The sequence below is a fragment of the Ambystoma mexicanum genome, chromosome 8, assembly GCF_040938575.1.
Source record: "Ambystoma mexicanum isolate Mex_15411 chromosome 8, UKY_AmexF1_1, whole genome shotgun sequence".
Taxonomy (NCBI): domain Eukaryota; kingdom Metazoa; phylum Chordata; class Amphibia; order Caudata; family Ambystomatidae; genus Ambystoma; species Ambystoma mexicanum.
This window is the reverse complement of record NC_090929.1, coordinates 768,265,837-768,288,255: the sequence shown is the minus strand read 5'-3', so window position 1 is coordinate 768,288,255 and position 22,419 is coordinate 768,265,837.

The window sequence follows — 22,419 nt, the reverse complement described above, 5'->3', positions numbered from 1 at the left end:
TACACAGGTTTGACTTCAGACTGGCCACAGATATGACAGAAGTCCAATGCCTCTGTGTAAGTTGTGAGCCCATGTAAAGGGGAAGCAGGAGTGGCATATGTGTCCGGACTCCAAGCCACAAACACAAACACAAGACAAGCCTCTATGGGCCCAGCCGGAACACACAGTGGATGCCATCGGATGCCACACAGAACCACACTGCAACATAAATGCACAATAGACAAAAATAAAAATGGCCATAGTGGACCTGTGGGGGTGGGGAGCCACCCAGGAGGGGAGAGGTGCAGGGTGCACCTAAACACCCACATGTGTCAATGTTGAGACTAAAAAAAAATCCTCCATGGGCTCATGGTCTTCATGGCCTGACCTGAGTGAGAGCTAGGTCATTGTCACTGTAACCCCCTGGTTGTACATCAGGAGGTATGCGTGCCATAGGTGCCTGACCACACATAGCCCCAGCAAGCTCCTCCACAGCAGTAATCATGCAGGCCTAGTGAGCCTGGTTCTGAATGAATATGGCACGGAAGTTCCCATGCACCACCTCACGTGTAACACAGAGTTCTGCCAGTGAGGCCTCACGTGCCAGATGGACCTCCTCTGGTTTGCACGGAGCTCATCCGAGAGTGTGCGTTCAAGCTGCACCATCCTCTGCTCTGCCCGTTGATCCTGGGCATGATGAGAGCACCCAGAGTACTTCTGAGGGAGGAGTAATCTTCCCTCAAGGCTTCCCTGTTGACCTGTCCCTAAGCAGCAATAGCTGAGCGCAGAGCCAGCAGTTCAGCCGGCAGGCCCCATTGAACGCCGGCATGCCCAGCCTGATGAGCGGCACTGGACTGCGTTGCCTGCTGCTGGAGCTCCACCTGCCTATCAGTGGGGAGGATGGAATTAGCCACACGTTCCATGCCTTGAGCCAACACCTCAATTGGTCCCCCCTGTTCATGTGCAATGGCATACATGGATTGCTCCCACCCAGTGTTCCCCAGTGGTGCACAGCCACCGTGTTGCTGGGCACCACGCCTGAGGGGCCCAAGGAGATGTGGACCTTGCTGTGCTGGCAGAGCCTGCGGCTGCAGGACAGCATTCCTCCATCGATCTGATGACGCAGGAACAGGAGCAACTGGTGTGGAGTGTGACTCTACACCCGTAACCACCACAGACTGACATACCAACACTGACCTGCCCCTTGAGGGGTCCGTCCCCACTGCAGGTGTGGTGGACAGAACAGAATCCTTAGCAGAATCACCCACCCACAGCAGCATGGATTCATGAGCATCCGACTCAACATCAGAGTCAGAGAGATCCTCAGAGCCATACCCAGAGGCAGGCCTGGACAGGATGGCCTGGAGCACTGAGGGATGTTCGTGGCCTACCACCCCACGATCACCACTGGTGCTGGGATGGTGACCTGTACCCTCCATCCTGTCTGCAATCTCCTTCTCTACTGATTCTGGTGCATCGTCACCTGTAAAGAAATTAAAATAAACATAAGACATATGTCAGCAGCACATACACAACACATTATTGATGGCCAATACATGAGGCAGCCATGTCACACACAACACAAACTCGGGCATGCATGCAGTGGCAATGAAATGGAAGGGGACCCTGAAAGCAGACATGGATGTGTGTCTAAAACAAAACCCACACATGTACTGCATGTTGCATATCAACTGCATCACACACAACCTTCTGGCGTCATGAATCTGTGGCAAAATTTACAGATGTGAACTAAGAGATGGCAGGTAGCATAGCCATGACACAATTTCCAAATAGTCACAGCAGTATGTCAAATAGAAGTGTCCATTACACATGCAAAATGCATGTTAACATGAACTTCAAGAACATTAATATCAATAAAAGCAATAGTGTCACAGGATGCAATAACACAAGTGCCTTGAAATATAGTGAAGGGAGGCAAATGGATACATACATGGCAGGTCACTTTGATAACACACCAGTGAATAGGCATGTTGAAGGGTGAAACATGGCTCAGAGGTGCGTTGATGCAGTGCAGCACATATGTAAGTCCTCTACCATCAACTGAACCCGAAAGGTATTGATGTCAATCTTGTGACATGATGGCACTGCAAAGGCAAGTGCCGTCATCATGCGTAAAGTGTTTGCACTGGGTTGTAGGGATGCACTGCACCCCCCCCCCTCCCGGAGAATGGCAGGGAGACAGTGCATGGCTCTGAATCGCTGACCACAGTACTGTGAAGTAACAGGCAGTGTATGCATGTGTCAATTGCATCAACTGAGACAAGTGAGACTACAACAGATGAGAAGGGGACAGAAAGCAGGATACATGAGGAACCATCACAAGTACATCTATGCAGGTAGAAGACACAACACCAGTCGCCTGGAAGCAGGGTGCCTGTAACAGAGGGAGGCCTGTGCCCAACACAGACAAGGGCACCATAAACATGTGCATGATGATGAACATACTATGAGACGGATAAAATACTGGAGATGTGGTACAATGAGTAGCCTGCCATGGACCCATAGGGGCTTGCAGGAATGAAATGGTCCATGAATGATCACTCATGTGCACTCAGAGCCTGTGCCATCTGCACGGTCCAAGTGAGACACCCTGCATCAAGGACAAAGGATGTACCCCACAGCACCATTATGGCAGGGTTGCACAGGGAAGTGTGCCTGTACACAGGAAAGGGGAACAGCCCATAGCAGTAGTCCAACACGGAAATTGCCAATACCATGGTGACAGTGAACTAAAGGGTGGTGGAGAGGCAAGGATGCATGGCCGTGAGGTGGAACAGCTTGCAGTGTGACTTCACATAGCCGCCAGTCATGTGATGACATAAGCTGAGTGTTGGCTGGATCTACAGCACAGGCTAAATGCAAACATGTCAGTGAGCCTGATCATGGACAGGAGAGTCTGCCGAGTGACTTGCATGTAAGTAGGGGGCATGTGTGGTGATGAGGACTGCCCTTGTGTGAAGCACATATCCTGCATGAAGACTGTATGATGACAAGCACGCATCAGTAAAGCATTGCATGTGTCACATATGACACTCATTAATACATAGCCTGAACTGGCACTCAATCACAACACATCACACACGCAAAACACACATGGGCTGGACACACACACATCAAGACTCACCGGACGATGTGTCATAATCCTGCATCTCTCCCACTCCCTGGATAAGTCCCTGATCGATGAACTCTGCAGTGATTTCCTTGTGTGGATTTAGTTCATCCTCCTCTGGTGGAGGCCCACTGCCAGTCGCCAGAGTCAGGAAGTAATTAGAGGCTCGCTTTTGTTTTGCACAGCGTCGGAGGTCAGTCCAACGCTTGCATCATTCCTGAACTGTGCGCCTCTCATATCCCTTTACATTTACACCATCCACAATGACCTGCCAGTGGACCTGATGCTGGGCAGGCATAGTATGGCAGCCTGCGCCCACCAGCATATCCCGGTTGTGTACCGACACGTAGTCCACAGGGAAATCCAGCTCCTCTTTATTGAAGGGCTTCGTCCTTGCCGTTCCGGAGGCCGATGCCGTGTCTGGGATCCCAGCCTCATGCGCAGAAGCAAACTTCTTCCTCTTGGCCGGTTGTGCGGACCCTGAAGGCAAATGCCGCTCTGGTCACTTGGGGCAGTGGCAATGGTGGACTGGCCAATGGGAGCAGGATTTGGCATGAGGACGGAAGGCCTGGATTGGCTGCTGGGTGATGTTGCCAGGACCCAGCAGAACAATTGTCTCAGTGCCAAGGGCTGTGACCGACACAGTCCTGGCTGGCAGACTCACTGCCGGGGTGGTGTTGGCTGCATCTGCCCATGCAGCTCCCACCACCTGGTTGCTTGGGGCAGCATATTTGAACACTGCCCCTGGAACATGTGCCTTGGTCACAGTTACCTTGGACACACGTGGCTTGCCTTCCTGCCCTGAAAATCTGCCTGGGAGTCCTGTGACAAGTCAGCCTGCGCTGTCTGACCACAAGCATGTGTGGTGGTTGCCACAGCTGCAGCAGCAGCTTCCACCACCTGGTTGCCCATGCCAGCAGATGACATTACCTATGGGGTCAGATGTGCGCTGGGGATTACTGCAGCAGAAGCATCTCCCTGAGATTCTGGGGGTGGTGGCATGGCTGTCCCAGCAATTTGCTGGACATCCTGCCCCGTGGTACACCCTGGCCACGTACCCCTCTGCATCCACCTTGGCCTCTCTGGACTCCCTGGACTCCCTGGCCCCCCCGGCCATGTGCCCCACCATGCCCAGCTTTGGGAGGTCGCCCAGCTTTGCCACCCTTCCCCTGTGGTGTCCTCCCAACCACGGCACAGACTGTATGTAGCCAATGGGAGGTGCACACAACAATTGTCCTGGGCAATTGAGGTGAAGGGGGCAGGGTACATGATATTAGACGTACCCCTGTGCTCCTGCAAGGCTGTATGTGATCCCTAGTGATAAAAGACGGTTCACGCAATGCTCAAGGACCCCAAAAAATGATATTAAATGTGCACACAACCCCCGGTAGCCCAAGTGCGTGGAATAAACCTCCTGCAGTTTGCTGTGGCACCCAGGAACACAAAAAAGACATAGACGGGGGAACACATGGGCTACTCTGACCTTGAAAATGGGTGTGCGACGAACAGGGGCAACCACAGTGGGAAAAATAAGTGTGTGCGACTCACCATCTGCCTTGCGTGGAAAAGAAAAACACATTCACATAGGCAACTCCCCCGCCAAAACAAGAAGTACAAACTTTAAGCGCTGTGAAGTAATCGTTTGTGAACCCACAAGAAGAAGAAACACATGCGGTCGGTCTCCATGAAAAGCACGTACAGCAAACTGCTGGCCGGCACTCACCTCTAACCCGTGCAGAGGGAAGCGCCTGTGCACGTAACGTCACTCACACGCTTATGCGCTAAGGGCCTTTCCTCGGATTTCACGCAATCTCACACTGACATGCTGGTTTTGCATGTGCAGATTCACTCTGCATCAAGCTGGCCACGTGACAACATACGGAAGACCACGTTCCTGCCCAGAAGGCCAATTACCTGCCCCCCAGTCTCCCGGGGAGCCTCCTACAAGCCATATGCTGCTGCCTGCCTGCTGCCAACATGCCCTGCTATTTGGTGCCTGCACATCATCCATCGCCAGGGGTCCAGTTGCTGTGGACACCCCTGCTGGAACATAAGACTCCCGACTGGTGTTCTTTCACTCCACAGCCCAGCCCCTGGATCCAGTTGCCCACCCACACCTGCCACGGGGGTCGCCATGTCTGACACAACACCATCTGGCACCAGTGGCAACCCCCCAGCAAAGAGGCAGAGGGCTGTCAGTTTCAGCGCAAATGAAGTTGGCATCCTGGTGGAGCAAGTCCTAGGGCATTATGATGCCCTCTTCACACCATTGCGTGCTGACAAGGAAGGATGATGGAGGAGGATCTGGGAGGACATTGTGGGTGCCATCAATGTGGAGGGGGTTGCACTCCATGACTTGAAACACGTCCTGAAGCGCTAGGAGGACTACAAGTGCTGCTTACCACTGACCAGATGAGGATCCTGGAGCGCTTTCGCCCAGCGCTTCACCTCCAGGTCCTCGAGAAGCAGACCCATCCGGAGTTGAGCGGTAAGTGTACATGCATTCTCAATCGACACAGTGCATGTTGAGGTGTGGCAGGAGTGTGCAGCTTGGACTTATGTCTGACATGGCCCATGTATGGATGTGTATGTGCAGGGACATGACCATGCTGCATGTGAGTCCAGTCATGTGTGCTGCACATCAATGATGTATGTGTACCAATGCATGATGTACAACTGCATGTGAAGATTCACAAATGTGTGCATGCCTGTGTGTGGACTCATGTTTGGGGTGTGGCACATGGATGTTCGTCCCACCTTCATGTACGTGCATGGTGTACATGTGCGTGTGTCTGTTTGGTGTTTGTGTGACTGTGAGACACCATGGATGCATGTGACACGGACATGTAGGGGCCCGATTGGCAGATGTGACATAGTGGACGATGATTGCACTGTGATAGGAGGTAGAGATGGCCAGATGCATGTCTGTCTGGTGGCGTGTGTGCATGTGAATGGCATGCTCCATGTTGCGTGTGACATCATGCCACCCATACGATGTTCATGCAGTTCCATGTGAATGGATGCAGATGCCTGTTGCACATTCACTGCTTGTTTGTGCATGTGTGTGGGTTCAATTTACCTGAGTGATGGGGAGTGTGATGCCGTCTGTGATGTTTGACACTGCCACTCATGTGCTATAGACATGTGTATAGCAGACCATTATACGGTGTCCTGATGCCTTTGTTCTGTCTCTCCCTGTCTGCAGCATCGACTGATGAAGAGGGCGGAGATGGCACTGTGGATCCCAGTGGCAGGGATGCCACCGTAAGCCAAAGACGCAAGGCCCTGCCCAGGTAACAATATCTTCAAGGAGTGAGGGGACTTGAAGGGGCCCCTGAGGGACCCTTGTTTGTGGAAACAAGGCTCAATCACCACACACAAACTGGTACGCCAGACACGAGGTTGTATTCCCAAAATCTAGGGTTTATTGCAAAACAAATAGTCTCAGTTGGCCAACTGGTCCCACGCCCCGCGACATGTGTCTGTCAGACCTCGGGGGGCGCACGAGAGCGAAATTCATACAACAGTTACATATATACAAAACAAGCATCTAGTAATCAGTAGTGCCACAACTTATACCGCCCCTATTGCATTTCCTTTGAACTAGGCATGATGATTGACAATGGTGATGAGTTTGACACCTTCAAACATTCATTGTATAACAGCAAGCAAGCAGTGTGTAGGGAGAGACACATTACAGGCCTTGCTATCTCCTAGTTTCTATTTGTGTGCCGGGGGGTCAACTTGCTCTCCAGGGCTCTACCGGGCTCAGGGAAGGGGGACGCAAAGAAGAGCATAATTCAAGTCATTTAATGTTCGCTCTAGCATTTCTACTGTGCTTACCGAGACTAGCTGGCACCTGCTGTACTGATTAGAATGCCTTGCTGCTCACTCTTGAAGGATATGTGAGGGAGGGGACCAGACATTTCTGTCTGAGGTACTGCGTTATGTTTCAACATGCCACTCGTGGCCTTGCATTGTGCACCACTGAAGCAGAATAACATTTCAGCAAAGCAGTTTTACATGAGGCAAAAAGCAAATGTTAGAGAAAAATAAAAATGACGATTTCAGTCGCTTCCAAATGGCCGCACCTTAGTCAAGCTTATGGCTATATATTTCTAATACTAGATGCATGAGACGGTTGGCCTTCGGCCAACATAATACATAGCCTTATGATCGAGGGGTGTCTACTTTTCTAGATCGACAGACTGGTGCCGCATACATGGCTGCAGCAGCCGAAGGGAGGTCCAAGAGTCCATGGTTGGATGTGGACTCCTCAGCAGATGAAGGGGCAGGTGATCCCCCGCAGGGACATACTACGAAAGATGGCACAGAGTCATCCAGGTTGGTGGTTGGTGTGGTTGAGGAGGAGGCCATATCAGACCCACGCATTGGGCCTGGAGGGGGTGGTTCCACTGGTGCAAGTGGTGCAGTCCAGGGGCAGGGGCAGGAGCCAGCACAGGTCACCGTGGAGGTGCCTGTGTGTAATCCTGTCCCTGATCCTGTGACTGCATCATCCTGCCCCAGTAGGGATGCCTCTGTCCACGCCTGTTTGCAGGTAGGGGATGTGTCTACATCAACTGACCTGCCCCATCCCCTGCTGCCAGGCTGATGGAGAACACATCCCTGCCACAGTCGGGAGTTGGAGGACCAGCAGAGGTGGTCACTCCAACAACTGGACCCCTGCCAATGGAGGATGTGCAGGCACCTCTGTGCAGGACACGAGCATGGCGGCACCGGGGGATTCCATCACCCCGGAGGCCATCGTGGTTGCAGAGGCATTTGGCATTAAGGCGGCAGCAGGCTTGAGGTGGGAGGCGTCAGGCCTCAGGGCTGTCTACATCACGGGTGCAGGCATCGGCTGATGGGCAGGAGGACCCTGGACTACGTGTGTCTTCCATGTGGCAGCGGTTGGGCCAGCAGATAGATGCAGAGCGGTGGCGGGCGGAGAGGGCATGGCTCACGATGGTCAGGGCGGAGAACTCCATGCACCGGGCATTGAGGCAGGCAGAGTTCCTTGAAGAGACTCGCAGGGAGTTGGTGGAGACCATGGCAACTTCTCTGCGAGCCCTCGAGGACACAGCCCAGGCCTGCCCCTGGGACAGCAACATGGAGTTCGATGATGCCCTGGCCAAAGACATTAACATCAAGAAGTGAGCCGTAGGACTAGCCCACCGCCACTGTAAATAGTTCCTTGGTGTTAGGTTTCCTTTCTATTTTTTTATCTTTTTTTTGGAGGACGTGGACATTGCTCCACTCTTTAGTATATAGGTCTTTTTTGTAGGTAATCTTTTGGACAGGCCTGCAGTTTGGGATCATGGACCCTTTGAATTTTTCTTTACATAGTTGGTTTGTGTGGATTGTTTTTTTGATTTTTTTTTCCCATGGAGTAATGGGTTTCCTTTTTTTATTACTATTTGGAACTGACTGCATTTATTTTGTGGAAGTGCATTTCCATCATTTACTTGGATATTTTTGATTTTCTACTTCATTTGGATTTGCCATTTCATTTTGTTTGAGTTCAGTGCATTTTTATTTGCATTTTTGAATTTTGGTAAGGTGTAATTTCTGATTTCACAATACATTTTCATTTGGTCCAAGCACAATGTTGTGTGCTCACATTTGTTTATTGCATGTGTCATTCGCCACTGGCTCAGGCATTTTGTCAGTGCTGTGTGGCTATGCTGTGCATTTATATGCATGAATGTATGTGTGCTTCTGGGTATGGCATGCCATGGGGCCAGTATTGTGTGGTGGGGCAATGGATGGTTATGGAGTAGTATTGGGGGCAACGGGTGGAGCCATTTTGGGATATATTTGATACATGGTTTTATGTAATGACTATGGAATTGGTGGGGGTCATGAGTCAGGTGCTGCTGGCAGGTTGCCATCACTGGGTTGGGGTGAGGGCCACATGAGTCGTGGCTTGCTGGCAGGTTGCCGTCACTGGGGGAGGGGTGGGGTCGGGGCCACATGAGTCGGGGCCTGTTGGCAGGTTGCCATCACTGGCGGAGTGGGGTGGGGACCATATGAGTCAGGGCCTGCTGGCAGGTTGCTATCACTGGGGGTGGGGTCCCATTTGGCTGGCACAAGCAGGGTATGCATATTCCAAGGGGTGCGCAAGGAGTTTTACACGCTATTTGGCAGGTGCAAGCGGGGTACATGTATTCTGAGGGGTGCACAAGGAGTTTAACACACGATTTGGCTGGCGTGAGCGGTGTACGCATATTCCGAGGCATGCGCGAGGAACTAATACCCTGTTCGCGCCAGCCAAATCGCATGTAAAACTCCTTGTGCACCCCTCAGAATATGCGTATCCCACTCACGCCAGCCAAATCGCGTGTAAAACTCCTTGTGCATCCCTCAGAATATGCGTACTGCGCTCGCGCCAGTGAAATCACATGTAAAACTCCTTACGCACCCGAAGGAATACGCGTACCCAGCTCGCGCCAGACAAATTGCGTGTAAAACTCCTTGCACACTCCTCGGAATACGTGTACACCGCTCGTGCCAGCCAACTCGTGTGTAAAACTCCTTGCGCACCCCTCAGACCACGCATACCCTGCTCGCTCCAGCCAAATCACGTGTAAAACTCCTCACGCACCCCTCGGATTACACATACCCCGCTCGTGCCAGCCAAATCGCATGTAAAAATCCTTGTGCACCCCTCAGAATAGGCGTACCCCGCTCATGCCAACCAAATCACGTATAAAAATTCCTTGTGCACCCCTCGGAATACGCATACCCATATTCCGAGGGGTGCGCGAGGAGTTTCAAACATGATTTGGTTGGCGCGAGCGGGGTGCGTGAGCCGTTTTGTGCAATTTTGTTGTTGGGGGGCTGTATTCTGGTCCACTGGCCTTTGTGCCATATTGTGGATTTGTGCGCTGTTTTTGGCACAAGGGGCAGTGTTAGGGGCGTAACTGGCGCTTCTGGATGTTCGCTGCGCCACAGCTGTAAATGGCTTGGGAAATCCATGAATACGCGGTGCGCATAAATGGGATTTAGTGTACGCGGCTGTTGCACGCTGGCGCGAGAATCTATGAAGTACCCCCTGTAGGTAATGTAGTGGGAGTACAAAGTGTTTGTAATATGGAGGAATGATGTAATTGAACTGTATATGGTACTTATGATTGTAGTACAATTGAAGATTGTGCTCAAAGAATATGTATTTGATTATAATTGCTGTGGTTACATAGTGCTGGAGCGCTATAAAGCTGCAATCTCTGGTTTCTTTTGTGTAGAAAAAAACAGTGCAATTGGTTAAGCAGCATAGTTCAAAAGCTGTAGTTATATACAATTTTAAATATTCTTTTTCTTTGTTAGACCTTCATAAACAGTACATTCTAAGTACTATGTTTGGTACAACATTGGAAAATCAATTACAGTTATGTAAGTGTAAGGGTGATAGTCTGTTTGTTTGAAGTATGTTATGATTAAGGGAATGCTTGAAATAGTTAGATACCTATTTGCGTATTCTAACTACATTAGAGTTTAGAAGATGTTTTGTCGTATAACAATTGAGATGGCATGTTTGAAGTTCTTGCAATGAAGGGTGTTTTTCAAGAAGTTATTCCTAGTGTGCCCGTTACCCACTAGGGTGTCGGGTAGAACTTCACATTGTGTAGCCCTATTATCTGTGGCATGGCCCTTTCTAGCTATGCTGTTATTTCTGATTTATGTAAAATTGATCCTAGTTGTGACCATATTTCCACCATAGTGACTGTCTATATGCTTAACTATTGCTTTTTTGACCCCAGTTATACAAGACTTCCCTCTGCCAAGTTTTGCATTTCTTGTCTTCGAGTCTTGACTGTACTACATACTGTTCACAGCCCCCAGCAACATGAGGAGCGACTCTGCTTAGTTGTATAGACATACCTATCATGTCTGTAACCATATCCTTGCACTTTATGATTGTCTGTAATGATATCCATGCACTACCTGTATCTAGCGCCTAGATGCCCAAAGGCTTTGTGCGCTGAAATAAATGAATAATAAATAAAAGTAGTTAGATACCTGTTGGCATATTGTAACTAGATTGACTTTCAAAAGTACTATTGGAGTATTATGGATGTAGTTAAATACCTGTTGGTGTATTCTAACTGTTAATTGTGCTATAGTTTAGTGACTACATTTGGGATGAAGGAATATTAAGTAGGAATTTGTTACATTTGCTGGTAACCTATCTTTTGGAGTAACAGAGGTATGGTTACATTGAAACCAACCACGTTTTTTTGTATATATATATATATATACTTATATATATATATATATATATATATATATATATATATATATATATATATATATATATATGCTGTGTAGTGCCCTGAAGTGGTTGTGGCACCAGTTTATATATTTAATAATCGAGTTTATTGGTATGGTGGAACGATTTGCTGAATTGCAAAAAGTGCATAATATGCCATGATTTGCATTCTGCAGAAGCTGGTGAAATGGAATGGATTAAGAATGTGGTATGGGTACATATACACATTGTTCCTTAGGGATGTGATCTTGTGAGACATATTAGCAGAGAGTGTAAGTATGTTTCCATGTTTATTAAATCTAGACGATTTCATTCATAGGGATGTTTATGGTTTCCAGTACTGTAGTAAGTAGATTAGGCATTCTTGTGGATCTTCCTGTGTGTGTATGGTAAATGTTACCATTCCTGCAGAGTAATCCAGTTCTTGCCTTATACCTGAGACACTGAAAGTGTTGTCAGGATTATTTGTGGCATTTCTGTGAAGGACAAGCATTTGCAAACACAACTGGTCCGAGCTGTTTGGGTAAATGTGGTGAACAATTGGTGGGAATTGTCCCATTAGTAGAAAAAAAATACTCCAGTTATGTTTCGGAATTTGAATGGAACAGAGAGTTCTGTTTATGGATCGTTTGATAGGCCTGCAGATGTTTCTGGAGAAGAGACATTTGTGTGTTTCTTTTCTGATGGATTTATGGTTGATTTTGTACTAGACAGTTTTTTGGTTGTATTATTTGATGCAGAAGAAGTTGGTTGTTGTTTTTTTAAGTGCTATTGCTGGGAAATCTGCTATAGCTTCCGTTTCTATTATTTGTCTTTTAAAACATTTTTTTGTTGAGGTGTAGGGTACATATCTAGATGGGGGTCTACATTGCCCATAGCCCGTTGTATTCCAGAATGCAAGGAATATCGGGAATATCGGCATGGACTTTGCATCAAAGTTAACTAGGAATAAACCATTGAGTGTAAACAGATGTGAAAATGATACGTAACTCATACCTTCTTTAAAGACTGTGCTGCCAATGTCAATCAATGTTTGATGTAGGGTTAGACCTTGTGATTTGTGAATAGTGACAGCATATGCAGGAGATAGAGAGAATTGCTCTCTGCGTACGTACATGTTGTTGTGTTATGTTATGTTTTATTATTTATAATGCACAATTATACCCAAGGGTAACAGGGCGCAGCATTTACAAGAATATGCGAAGCTTGGTTACAAAGTGTACAAAGTTCAAATAGCATAGGGGAATGTACAGAGCAATAGATGAGAGCACACAATATATACAGTAAATACAAATTAAAAAGGTGGCACACAAGGTTACACAGTGTGCGGATCGCATGAAGGATGGCCTTAGCACTTATCTATCTTGGCTATCTTGGCTGTCCTTCAGTTTAAGCCATGAAATTACCTTAGAGCGGAAATTCAGGTAGGGCATGTCTACTCTGAGGTTGGGAGGCAAAGAGTTCCATAGTTTGGCTGCCTTTACCGGGAAACTGTTACCTCCTATGGTGGCAAGTTTGTAGTTTGGGACAGAGAGGAAATCTTTGTAAGCAGTTCTGAGGGGTCTTGCGGAGGCTTGTCTATGGAATCTGTTAGTCAAGTAGATCGGGGCAGCGTTGTTAAGGGATTTGTAGGTAAGTGAAGCTGTTTGTAGGAGAATTTTATCTCTAGTAGAGAGCCAGTTGTTCTGTTGGCTGAAACCTGATATGTGCTCTCTTCTGGGGATGCCTAAGGCTGCTCTCAGGGCGTTATTCTGGAGAGTTTGTAGCTTGCTGGTGGTAGCCTTGGAGGTTCCCAGGTAGAGGGCGTTACAGTAGTCGAGGCGGGATAGAATGAGGGCTCTAGCGAGTGCAAGGCAGCTAGTGTCTGACAGAAATGGTTTAGCTGAGCGGATTAATTTGCATGTATATGCAGATGAGGATGCCAGTGAGCTCAGTTGTCTTTTGAAGGAGAGGTTAGAATCCAGGTAGAAGCCCAGTGTTTTGACCTCCTGTCCAACTTTGATGTTGTTCCCATCTATCATGAAAGAGTTGTAGACCGGGTTGAGTTTCCTTAGACTATGCGTTGTTCCCAGGATGATAAGCTCTGTTTTCTCATCATTCAGGATAGTCCATGAGTGGCCGTCCATGCCTGGATGATGATGTACACCCTACTCAGCAAGGCCAAATCCTTTCCATAATCTCCAGAAAGCGGAAGGAGGATCTGAGTATCATCTGCATAATTAGTGTAGGTGATACCGAGATGATCCAAATCATCGAAAAGGGGCTTGGTGAATATGTTGTACAATGTGGGGGAGACACAGGAGCCATGTGGTACACCACAGGTGATAGGTATAGGGTCTGCTGCAGCTGTAGGCGAAAATACCCTCATAGTTCTTCCGTTAAGGAATGAGGTGATCCATGAGATGGCCTCGGGAGAGAAGTGTGTTGCTGTGTGGAGGTGTGAACATAGGACAGAGTGGTCGACCAAATCGAAAGCTGCAGAGAGGTCAAGGAGGAGGAGCAAGGCAACTTGTCCTTTGTCCCTATGTGTATCAATCTGAGCTTTCAGGTCGATGAGAGCAGTCTCAGTCCCGTGTTGAGGGCAGAACCCAGATTGTCTAGATCCTAAGAGGTGGTGTTCTTCCAGGTGCTTCTGTATTTGAACGTAAGCTACCTTATCTAGGATTTTTAGTAGGAAGGGAACAGTCGTTATGGGTCGGTAATTGGTGGGTATGGCTGGGTCAAGGGTAGGTTTTTTTAGTAAGGGAAGTACCCAAGATTGTTTTAGATTGCTGGGGATGGAGCCGGTGGAGAAAGAGGCATTGATCAATTTCGTGATGAAGGGTGAAAGATCGCGAGCAGCGTCTTTGATGAGCTGCGCTGGGCAAAGGTCTCCCTGGCAGTTAGATGGTTTCAGGGACAAGATGATTTTTTCCACATCGAGTGTATTGACTTTAGTAAACTTGAAGCGCTTGGGGTCTGTGGTTGTGCACTTGTCCGGTTTTTTGGAGGGGGGGCATGTCTTTTAAGGTCTCTTTTTTGCTGGAGATTTTGGTTTGAAGGGTCTTGATCTTATTGGCCAAGGCATTCTGAATTTCTGAGCACCAGTTTTTATCTTTGGTGCAGGTATCAAGGGGTAGTATGGGAGTTTCAACTTCTTTGAGAATGGAAAAGAGTTATTTCATGTTGGATTTGGCTGACGATATGCGAGAGTCATAGAACGTTCGTTTGGCCACATATATTTCTTTTTTGTAGAGTGCAGTTATTTTAGATAGATTAAATTTGTTAGCAGCTGAGGGACATTTTTTCCAAGTAGCTTCGCAATTTCTCTTTTGTTGCCTCAGGTTTTTGAGGAATGGTGTGTACCATTTGTTAAGGTGTGATTTCTGTTTGCTCGGTTTGAGTTTGAGAGGGGCGATGAGGCCCAGTGCTGAGGCCATGGCTTTATTATATTCCTCAACTAGGATCTCTGGGTCCGCATTGTCCGAGAGTGTGTCAAGTTTGGGGAGTAGGTTCGGGATGAGTCTTTCTACTGTAATGTTTTTCTTGTTTCTGGTGAGAATAGGTGGGGCTGTTGTGATAGGCGGAGGTGTAGGTCTGTCGGTGGTTAAGCAGAATGAGACTAGGTGGTGGTCGGTCCAGATTAGAGGTGAGATATTGGTAATGTTTGCTACGCAGTTATGATCAGCCACCCAATCGAGTATTCTACCTTTTGAGTGAGTAGGGGCCAAGCTTCTTTGTGCAAACCCTAGTTCAGCAAGGGTGGTGCCTATAGAGTTAGATATTGGGTCTGCTGGGTCATTGTAGCCTAGGTTAAAGTCCCCCAAGGTAAGGACTTGAGCTGAGGTTTTAAGGTTGCTAGTTAGGATAGCGTTAAGGTCTTCCTCAAAGGTACCGATGGGTCCTGGTGGGCGGTAAATCAAGTGGATGGTGAGGGTTTGGGTATTAGTGAGTGGGACTTTGACTGATAAGTTTTCACAGGATTGGACATTGGAAGGTGTAGCGAGTCTCATGGGTAGGCTAAGTTTATGTATAATGGCAACACCCCCTCCTCTGGACTTGGGGCGATCTTGCCTCAGGATGGTGTACTTGTCTGGGACTGCTAGCAAAATCATGGGGTCTGCTGCTGGGTGTAACCAGGTCTCGGTGATGGCGAGGAAGTCTAGGTCGTCTTTGAGGATCAGATCTGCTATTTCTGTAGCATGTGCTACTAAGGATCTAGCGTTCATTAGGGCTCCCTTGATTTTAGGGCTGGCTGTCTTTATGGTGGTAGTTGTGTTTTCAGTAGCGCTAGTATGGCGTTTATCTTGAGTTTGTCCAGGTGTACTCTGTCTAGGGTGGATGAGTATGGGGCTAGAGGTGAGGTTGTGATGTGAGTTAGAGGTTTTAATGTTGGGGTTAAGTTGAGGTAGCTGCTTTAAGGATTTTTGTGGGGTATGCAGCGAGCGGGCCAATGGCTCGTAGATTTTGGCTAATCTAGGTCTGAGTCCTAGGTTCCTGTCTATGGTAGTGCGAGGGAGACTAGGTGGTAGCTGAGGGTTGGCTAGGTCTGTATGGGGTGGAATCTGGTCGGTGGGCATGGAAGAAATGAGCATATTGGGCAGTTGAGGTGCCATTTTACAGTAAGTGTGTAAAGTAATGTTCAGGAAGATGAGGACAGAGGTGTGTAAACTTGTGATAGGTAGATGCATTCTGAATAGAATTGAAGGTAATGTCTTGACTAAGTAGGCGCTAGTTGTCTGAGGACATCTAGAAGCGAATTTGAACAGTATGGCTAAATAAGACTGGGTTTGCGAACAGGCAGCATGTCTAGATATAACTAAAATCAGGATCAAGCGGCATTTAGATTCGAAATTGAGCAGTATAGCTAGGTATGACTAGAGTACAGGCAGCATGTCTAGATACATATGGATTTGAGCGTGTTAGAGGCTGGATAAGCAGTACAAGAATAGGTGTAGATCTGGCAGGAGAGCAAGGTGCAACTCTGAGACAGATTTAATAGTAGGGAAGAGATGAGATTAACAGACGAGTCAGATCTAATACATGTCAAGCACGTGATATATAAGCTGTAGATAATGTACGTTAATTATAACATGAGTAGACAAAGTCTTAATAATTATTGACAATGAAGTTCGCCAAGAGTTAGAGAGTAACCACCAATCAAGTTACCTTATGAGATGTAGTGCCTTGCACTAGTGTGTCCGCAAGTAGGAAAACAAAGTGGATCGTTGACCCTAATATGTTGCCTGAAGCACCATGGAGCGAACAGGGGGCAAACAGGGGCCTTTGTGCGGGCCTTCGTCGATGGCAGGCGTTTCCAACTGCCGGCGGAAGTAGCGGGATGAAAAAAAGCTTCAGTTGCTTAGCAACGAAGCCACGCGGCCAGAGCCTCGCTCTGGTGCCGCGATGCGCCCGCCATCTTGGAATCAGGTGGAAGATAGTGACGGGGTCAGGCGGTGCCTGCAAAGCGGTGCGTTCGTTTCGGGTCGCAGGCAGAATCCAAGTTAGGTGTGCCGTGAAGATTGCTGGGTCAGTCCAGCCAATAGAAGCCTCACCCTTGTGGAGTCCAGGGTGCCGAGGCAGATCGAGGTGCGGCTGTGGGAGCCACTCCAAGGCTCTCGGGAGGCTGGGCTCCTGCCCTCCTCCGTGTGTGCTACGGCTCGACTGAAGATGCAGGGGGCAAACAGGGGCCTTTGCGCGGGCCTTCGTCGATGGCCGGCGTTTCCGCCTGCCGGCGGAAGTAGCGGGATGAAAAAAAGCTTCAGTTGCTTAGCAACAAAGCCACGCGGCCAGAGCCTCGCTCTGGTGCCGCGATGCGCCCGCCATCTTGGAATCAGGCGGAAGATAGTGACGGGGTCAGGCGGTGCCTGCAAAGCGGTGCGTTCGTTCGTTTCGGGTCGCAGGCAGAATCCAAGTTAGGTGTGCCGTGAAGATTGCTGGGTCAGTCCAGCCAATAGAAGCCTGGTGGTTGGTCCAGATTAGAGGTGAGATATTGGTAATGTTTGCTACGCAGTTATGATCAGCCACCCAATCAAGTATTCTACAAGTATTCTGTGTTTGAAAAGAAGGAAACGTGCTATTGTAAAGCCAATTTATTTAACTTCAGCAAGTTTGTCAAAGTGGATGTTGATAAACTGAATGTGGTTGCCTTGTGGATATGTTGGGAAGCCAACAACTGTACCAATTGCACCATTGACTAAACCTTGGTCTACATCAAGGTTACGTTTTAGACACAAAGCCAATATTTTCTATGATCCGGTTGTTTTGGAGATAGGTTTTACCTAAGCTATTTAGTCATGCTGTTGCTTGTTGACACATAGCAATTGTCATACTTTATACTTCTAGTTTGTCTGTGGAGCTGATATGCACTATGGGTTGCATTTCTTTTTTCAACATTGTCTCATTGAATTGACTACAGCTTGAAAGGGTTGGCATTAAGGACATACATTTTAGATGTGTGAGTTAATTGTTCCATGACATCAAACGCATATGTATTTTATCCATATAGCTCATGGATTAGCTAATATTTAAGATGGATATTGCATCTTTAGTAAGCAGACCAGTTCTAATACGTTTTAAAATGTTAGCATATGTGAGTTCTGCAGACTGGTGCACATTTTGTGTTAGTTCTCTGTAGTGAAAATGTTGCCAGAGATTTACATTTACATTTCCAATGCTTCCTAGGGTATTGCGGTATTGATTGTATCCTAATGTTTTGAAAATAGGTTGACTTTTCACTGGTGTTAACTGTAGGATGTCTTTGAAAACAAGAACATGTTTTCCTCCAAACAGTTCTTTGTAGTTGGTTGTTAGGTCTGAGATGAATTAAAGCCAACTTGAGGTTGGAAACCATGCTTCCTTCCTCTATCAGGGACACTTCCATTTGTTTTAGCATTCTGCTTACTAATGTAGCAGCTTCTGCCAATAATTTGGAGTATTCTAATTTGTTATGGTGTTCTACGGGGAGGAGTAGTAGTCGGTGTAAAGTAACACCTCCTATGGTAAAGGCAGATCAACCTGTGGGGCTGTTACTACAGCCAAAAGGTTGTTGTTTGTTACGTTTTATTGAAATTTGTTGATTATTTTAATTAAGAATGTTTTACCAGAACCAGTTTCACCACTTACATACAGGAGCAGATGTTTATAATTTCTACAGCTACAGGTTTTTCTTTCATGTTTAAAATCATTTTCAATTTCTTGAGTGACTTCTAGATAAATGGTGAGTTGTCAATCATTTAGCTGTAATTCTAGCTTTGACAAGTATTCCTCAGATTGTTTATATTGATACATGATATTGTCTAGCTCAGTCATGGCTATTTCTGATTCATTTAGAATGCCTGGTTCTCCAAGTAGTTCTTGGCTTCCTGTAAGGGAATGTTGACTGCCCTCAGGAGTGTCTTTATCTAGTTGAGCTTCAATGTCTTCCTCTTTTTGGCTTTCACTGTCCAACATTTATTTGTGTTGTTTGAAATTGTCAATTGTTATACTGCTTTCATTTGCTTTGAATGCAGCTTCAAATGAGTAATAGTCACCTAATATTTATTTTTTCTCCAAGATTTAAAAGTTGGAGTAGGGCCATGTAATACAGTTCACTATGTTGTGGAGATTCAAATGATAACTTTATATGATTAATTAGACTCAGTTTGGTGAGTTTCACTAGGCTTCCTTCACATGTTGAGACTGAGAGGCCGATTCATGGAATTAAGGTGCGCTGAAATTTTTTGCGCAAGCGTGCGAAAGCATGCGAATCACAGTGCAAGTGCGATAATCGCAGCGAAACCCACGCACAGCGATTCATGGAAGTCCGTGCACGTGTAAATCCCTGGATGTGCGCTAAAATTCTGCGTGGCGCACTCTGGCGCACACGTCTCCAAACAGCGTGCGCTAAGCGCAGAGCGAAAGTGCACATAGCACAGCGCACACAACAAAAGTAGGCGGAACAGGATGCGTAACACGCGGAATGGGGAACAACGCGTGAAAAAGTGGGCATCACAGGGGAAGTACAGGAGGCAAATGCGCGGAACGCCCACACGCACGTCTACAACACGTATTCATGGAATCGAACGGGGCTAATTTGTGCGCCAAAAAAGACGCGCTAATCCGGAAAAACCTACACCAGCAAAAAGCAGGCATAAGTGGACCCGCGCAGCATAAAAGTGTGCGCAAACAACCAACAAGCTCAGACGCCAAGATGAATATACCAATCCTAGCAGCAGTGGTCATGGGATACCGCAGGAGGAGGAGGAGGATAGTCAGGCCCAGAATTTTTACACCCAGAACCAGCCTTTTTGGGATGCCTGATGACCAGGTGTATGGGAGGTACAGGTTTCCACCTCACATAATACTCGACCTGGTGAGTGAGTGGGAGGATGACCTCACATCACCCACCCTGTGCTCCAAAGCACTCGGCCCCCTGGAGAAGGTCCTCAATGTACTGCACTTCTTGGCCACTGGATAATTTCAGCGGACAAGTGCTATAGTGGGGGGGGTCACAGGCCATGCAGTCACGCTGCCTACACCAGGTGTTGGCCATCATGACTGCACGCCCATCAGTCCGCAGGCACATATACCTGCCCAGAACACCTGCAGAAAGGCAGGCTGCCGTCCAGGATTTATCTGGGGTGGCACAATTCCCCAAAGTGCTTGGTGCCATTGATTGCACCCATGTGGCTCTACATCCCCCCAGGGCATCTGAGCACATATATAGAAACTGCAAGCACTGGCATTCCATCAACGTGCAGGTAGTATGTGATGCCAAGGGAATCATCACCTCAGTATATGCCAACTATCCAGGGTCCACCCATGACAGTTTCATTTACAGAATGTCAACCCTAAACCGGGACCTAGAAGCTGAGCGGCATGGCGATACATGGCTGCTTGGTGAGTATAAATGCCACGGCACATGCATGCATGTCAGATACTGAGTAATGTCACAATCCCTCTAATGATACTCATCACCACCTCCCCAGGGGACAGTGCCTACCCTCTGAGCACCCACATGATGACGCCAATTCGGAACCCCACCACGCCACCCGAGTTAAGATACAACACAGCCCATAGTGCAACCCGGGGCATAGTGGAGCGCACATTCGGAGTGCTCAAGTCACGCTTTCGCTCCCTTGACCGCTCTGGTGGGCAGCTGATATATGCTCCCCCAGTAGTGTGCAGGATCATAGTGGCAGCATGTGTCCTGCACAACGTTGCAACACGCCGGGGCCTGCCGGTGGACATGGTGGTGCCCCCACATCCCCAACCACATGCACGCCCGCTGCGCATGGGAGGGGAAAGGACACGTGGTGAGGCAGCCCATATGCAGCTGGTGGCTAATTACTTAACATAAAATCACACCCCTGTGGAGTGCACACAGCCCTGGCACATACCAGCTGACAATCAATGATGATGACACAAGGGACACTCAACTGTCACAACCATACCAGCCTGAGATTTGTCACCTGGAAGTGTTACATTGTGTGCATCCCTACCTACCCAAACACCACCAATGCTGTGCCATCAAAAGACATACATCTATGCTGCTAAATTCATTACCCCCTTGCTAAATACAACATGAGAACAGCGCCATGTCACCCAACCCCTCCCCAGCTCCACCACCAAACACACCATGGCATGTCAAGCAATGTGAAAGCAAAAAAAGCAATGCACAAGACCTGACGCAAGTGTCACAAAGTACACTGTCCCTAATGGAAACTGCCCACACACAATATGCTCCCAGTAATGTATAACTAACAGCCAAATACTTACCACCAACACAATGCTGCAACACACCATGGAAAAATGCAAAAACATGACAGTTCAAGTAGTGTAGTCTTACAACCTGAATACGCCAGCACATCGACCCCTTACAACTGTAGAGTGTTGCTGCCACGCAAATGTCTCAGTGTACTGCATACAACATGAACTGCATCTGCAAAGTAGACGGCCTTGTGAAGACATGAGGAAGGAACCTGCAGATTAGGAGGAAGACATGGATGCACAAGCACATATCAATACACCATGCAGTGTACAATACAACAACAATATCCACTAGTGATGTCTACACAGTATTGACTACAGACTGCCCACACAGTTCATGGGAGCCCAACGTCACTGTGTAATTCACTGTCACTTGGTCACACCCTTTGCAAGCCCCTGGAAACGGGAAGCAGGAGGGGTGTGTGTCTCACAAACCCAAGAATCTAACCCAAACTCAGGACAAGCCTACATGTGCCCAGCCGGAATACAGTGGATGCCCACGGGAGCCACACAAGGCAACACACTGTAAAAAAAAAAAAATCAAAAATGGCCATGTGAGGGCCAGGGGGGTGGGGGAGGCCACCCAGGAGGTTCGAGGACAGGGTGCACACCAACACCCACCTGCATGGATGTTGGAAAAAAAAATACCTCCTTGGGCTCATGGCCTGCACGGCTATACCCTTGTGGGAGAACTGCAGTAGCTCTGCTCATCCTCTACTGCTGCATCAAAAGGCAGTGGCACTATGGGAGGCAGCCCACGCAAAGCCCTGGTATGGTCCTCCATGGCAGCAAGCATGCGGGTCTGGATGGTCTGATTCTGGAGGATTAAAGTGCGGAGATCCCCATGCAGCACATCACGGGTTGCCTGCATTTCTGCATGCATGACCTTGCGTGATGCCTGGATCTCCTCATGTGTTGCATGCAGCTCAGCTGAGAGCAAACGTGTGAGCTGCTCCAGCTGCTGTTCTGCCCTTAAATTACTGGAAGCCTCAAGTGCAACCAGAGTCTGCCTGAGGTTATGTAGTTCTACCCTCAGGGCTTCCCTGTGGCCCTGGGACTCTATTGATATGGATTCGCGCAGAGTCTCCAGTGCCACCTGTCTGACACTGTTGGACGCCAACATGTCTTCCCTGTGTGATTGGCAAATGAAGTCTGTTGCCTGCTGTTGTTGCTCCATCTGCATTTCAGGGGGGATTGTGGAAGTGGCCACCCTCTCCATTGCCTGAGCCATCATAGCCGGTCAAGTGGCACAGCGAGTAGAGCGCTCGCTTTGACATCTGTGCAGAGCTTGCTAACGCAGGTTCGAATCCCG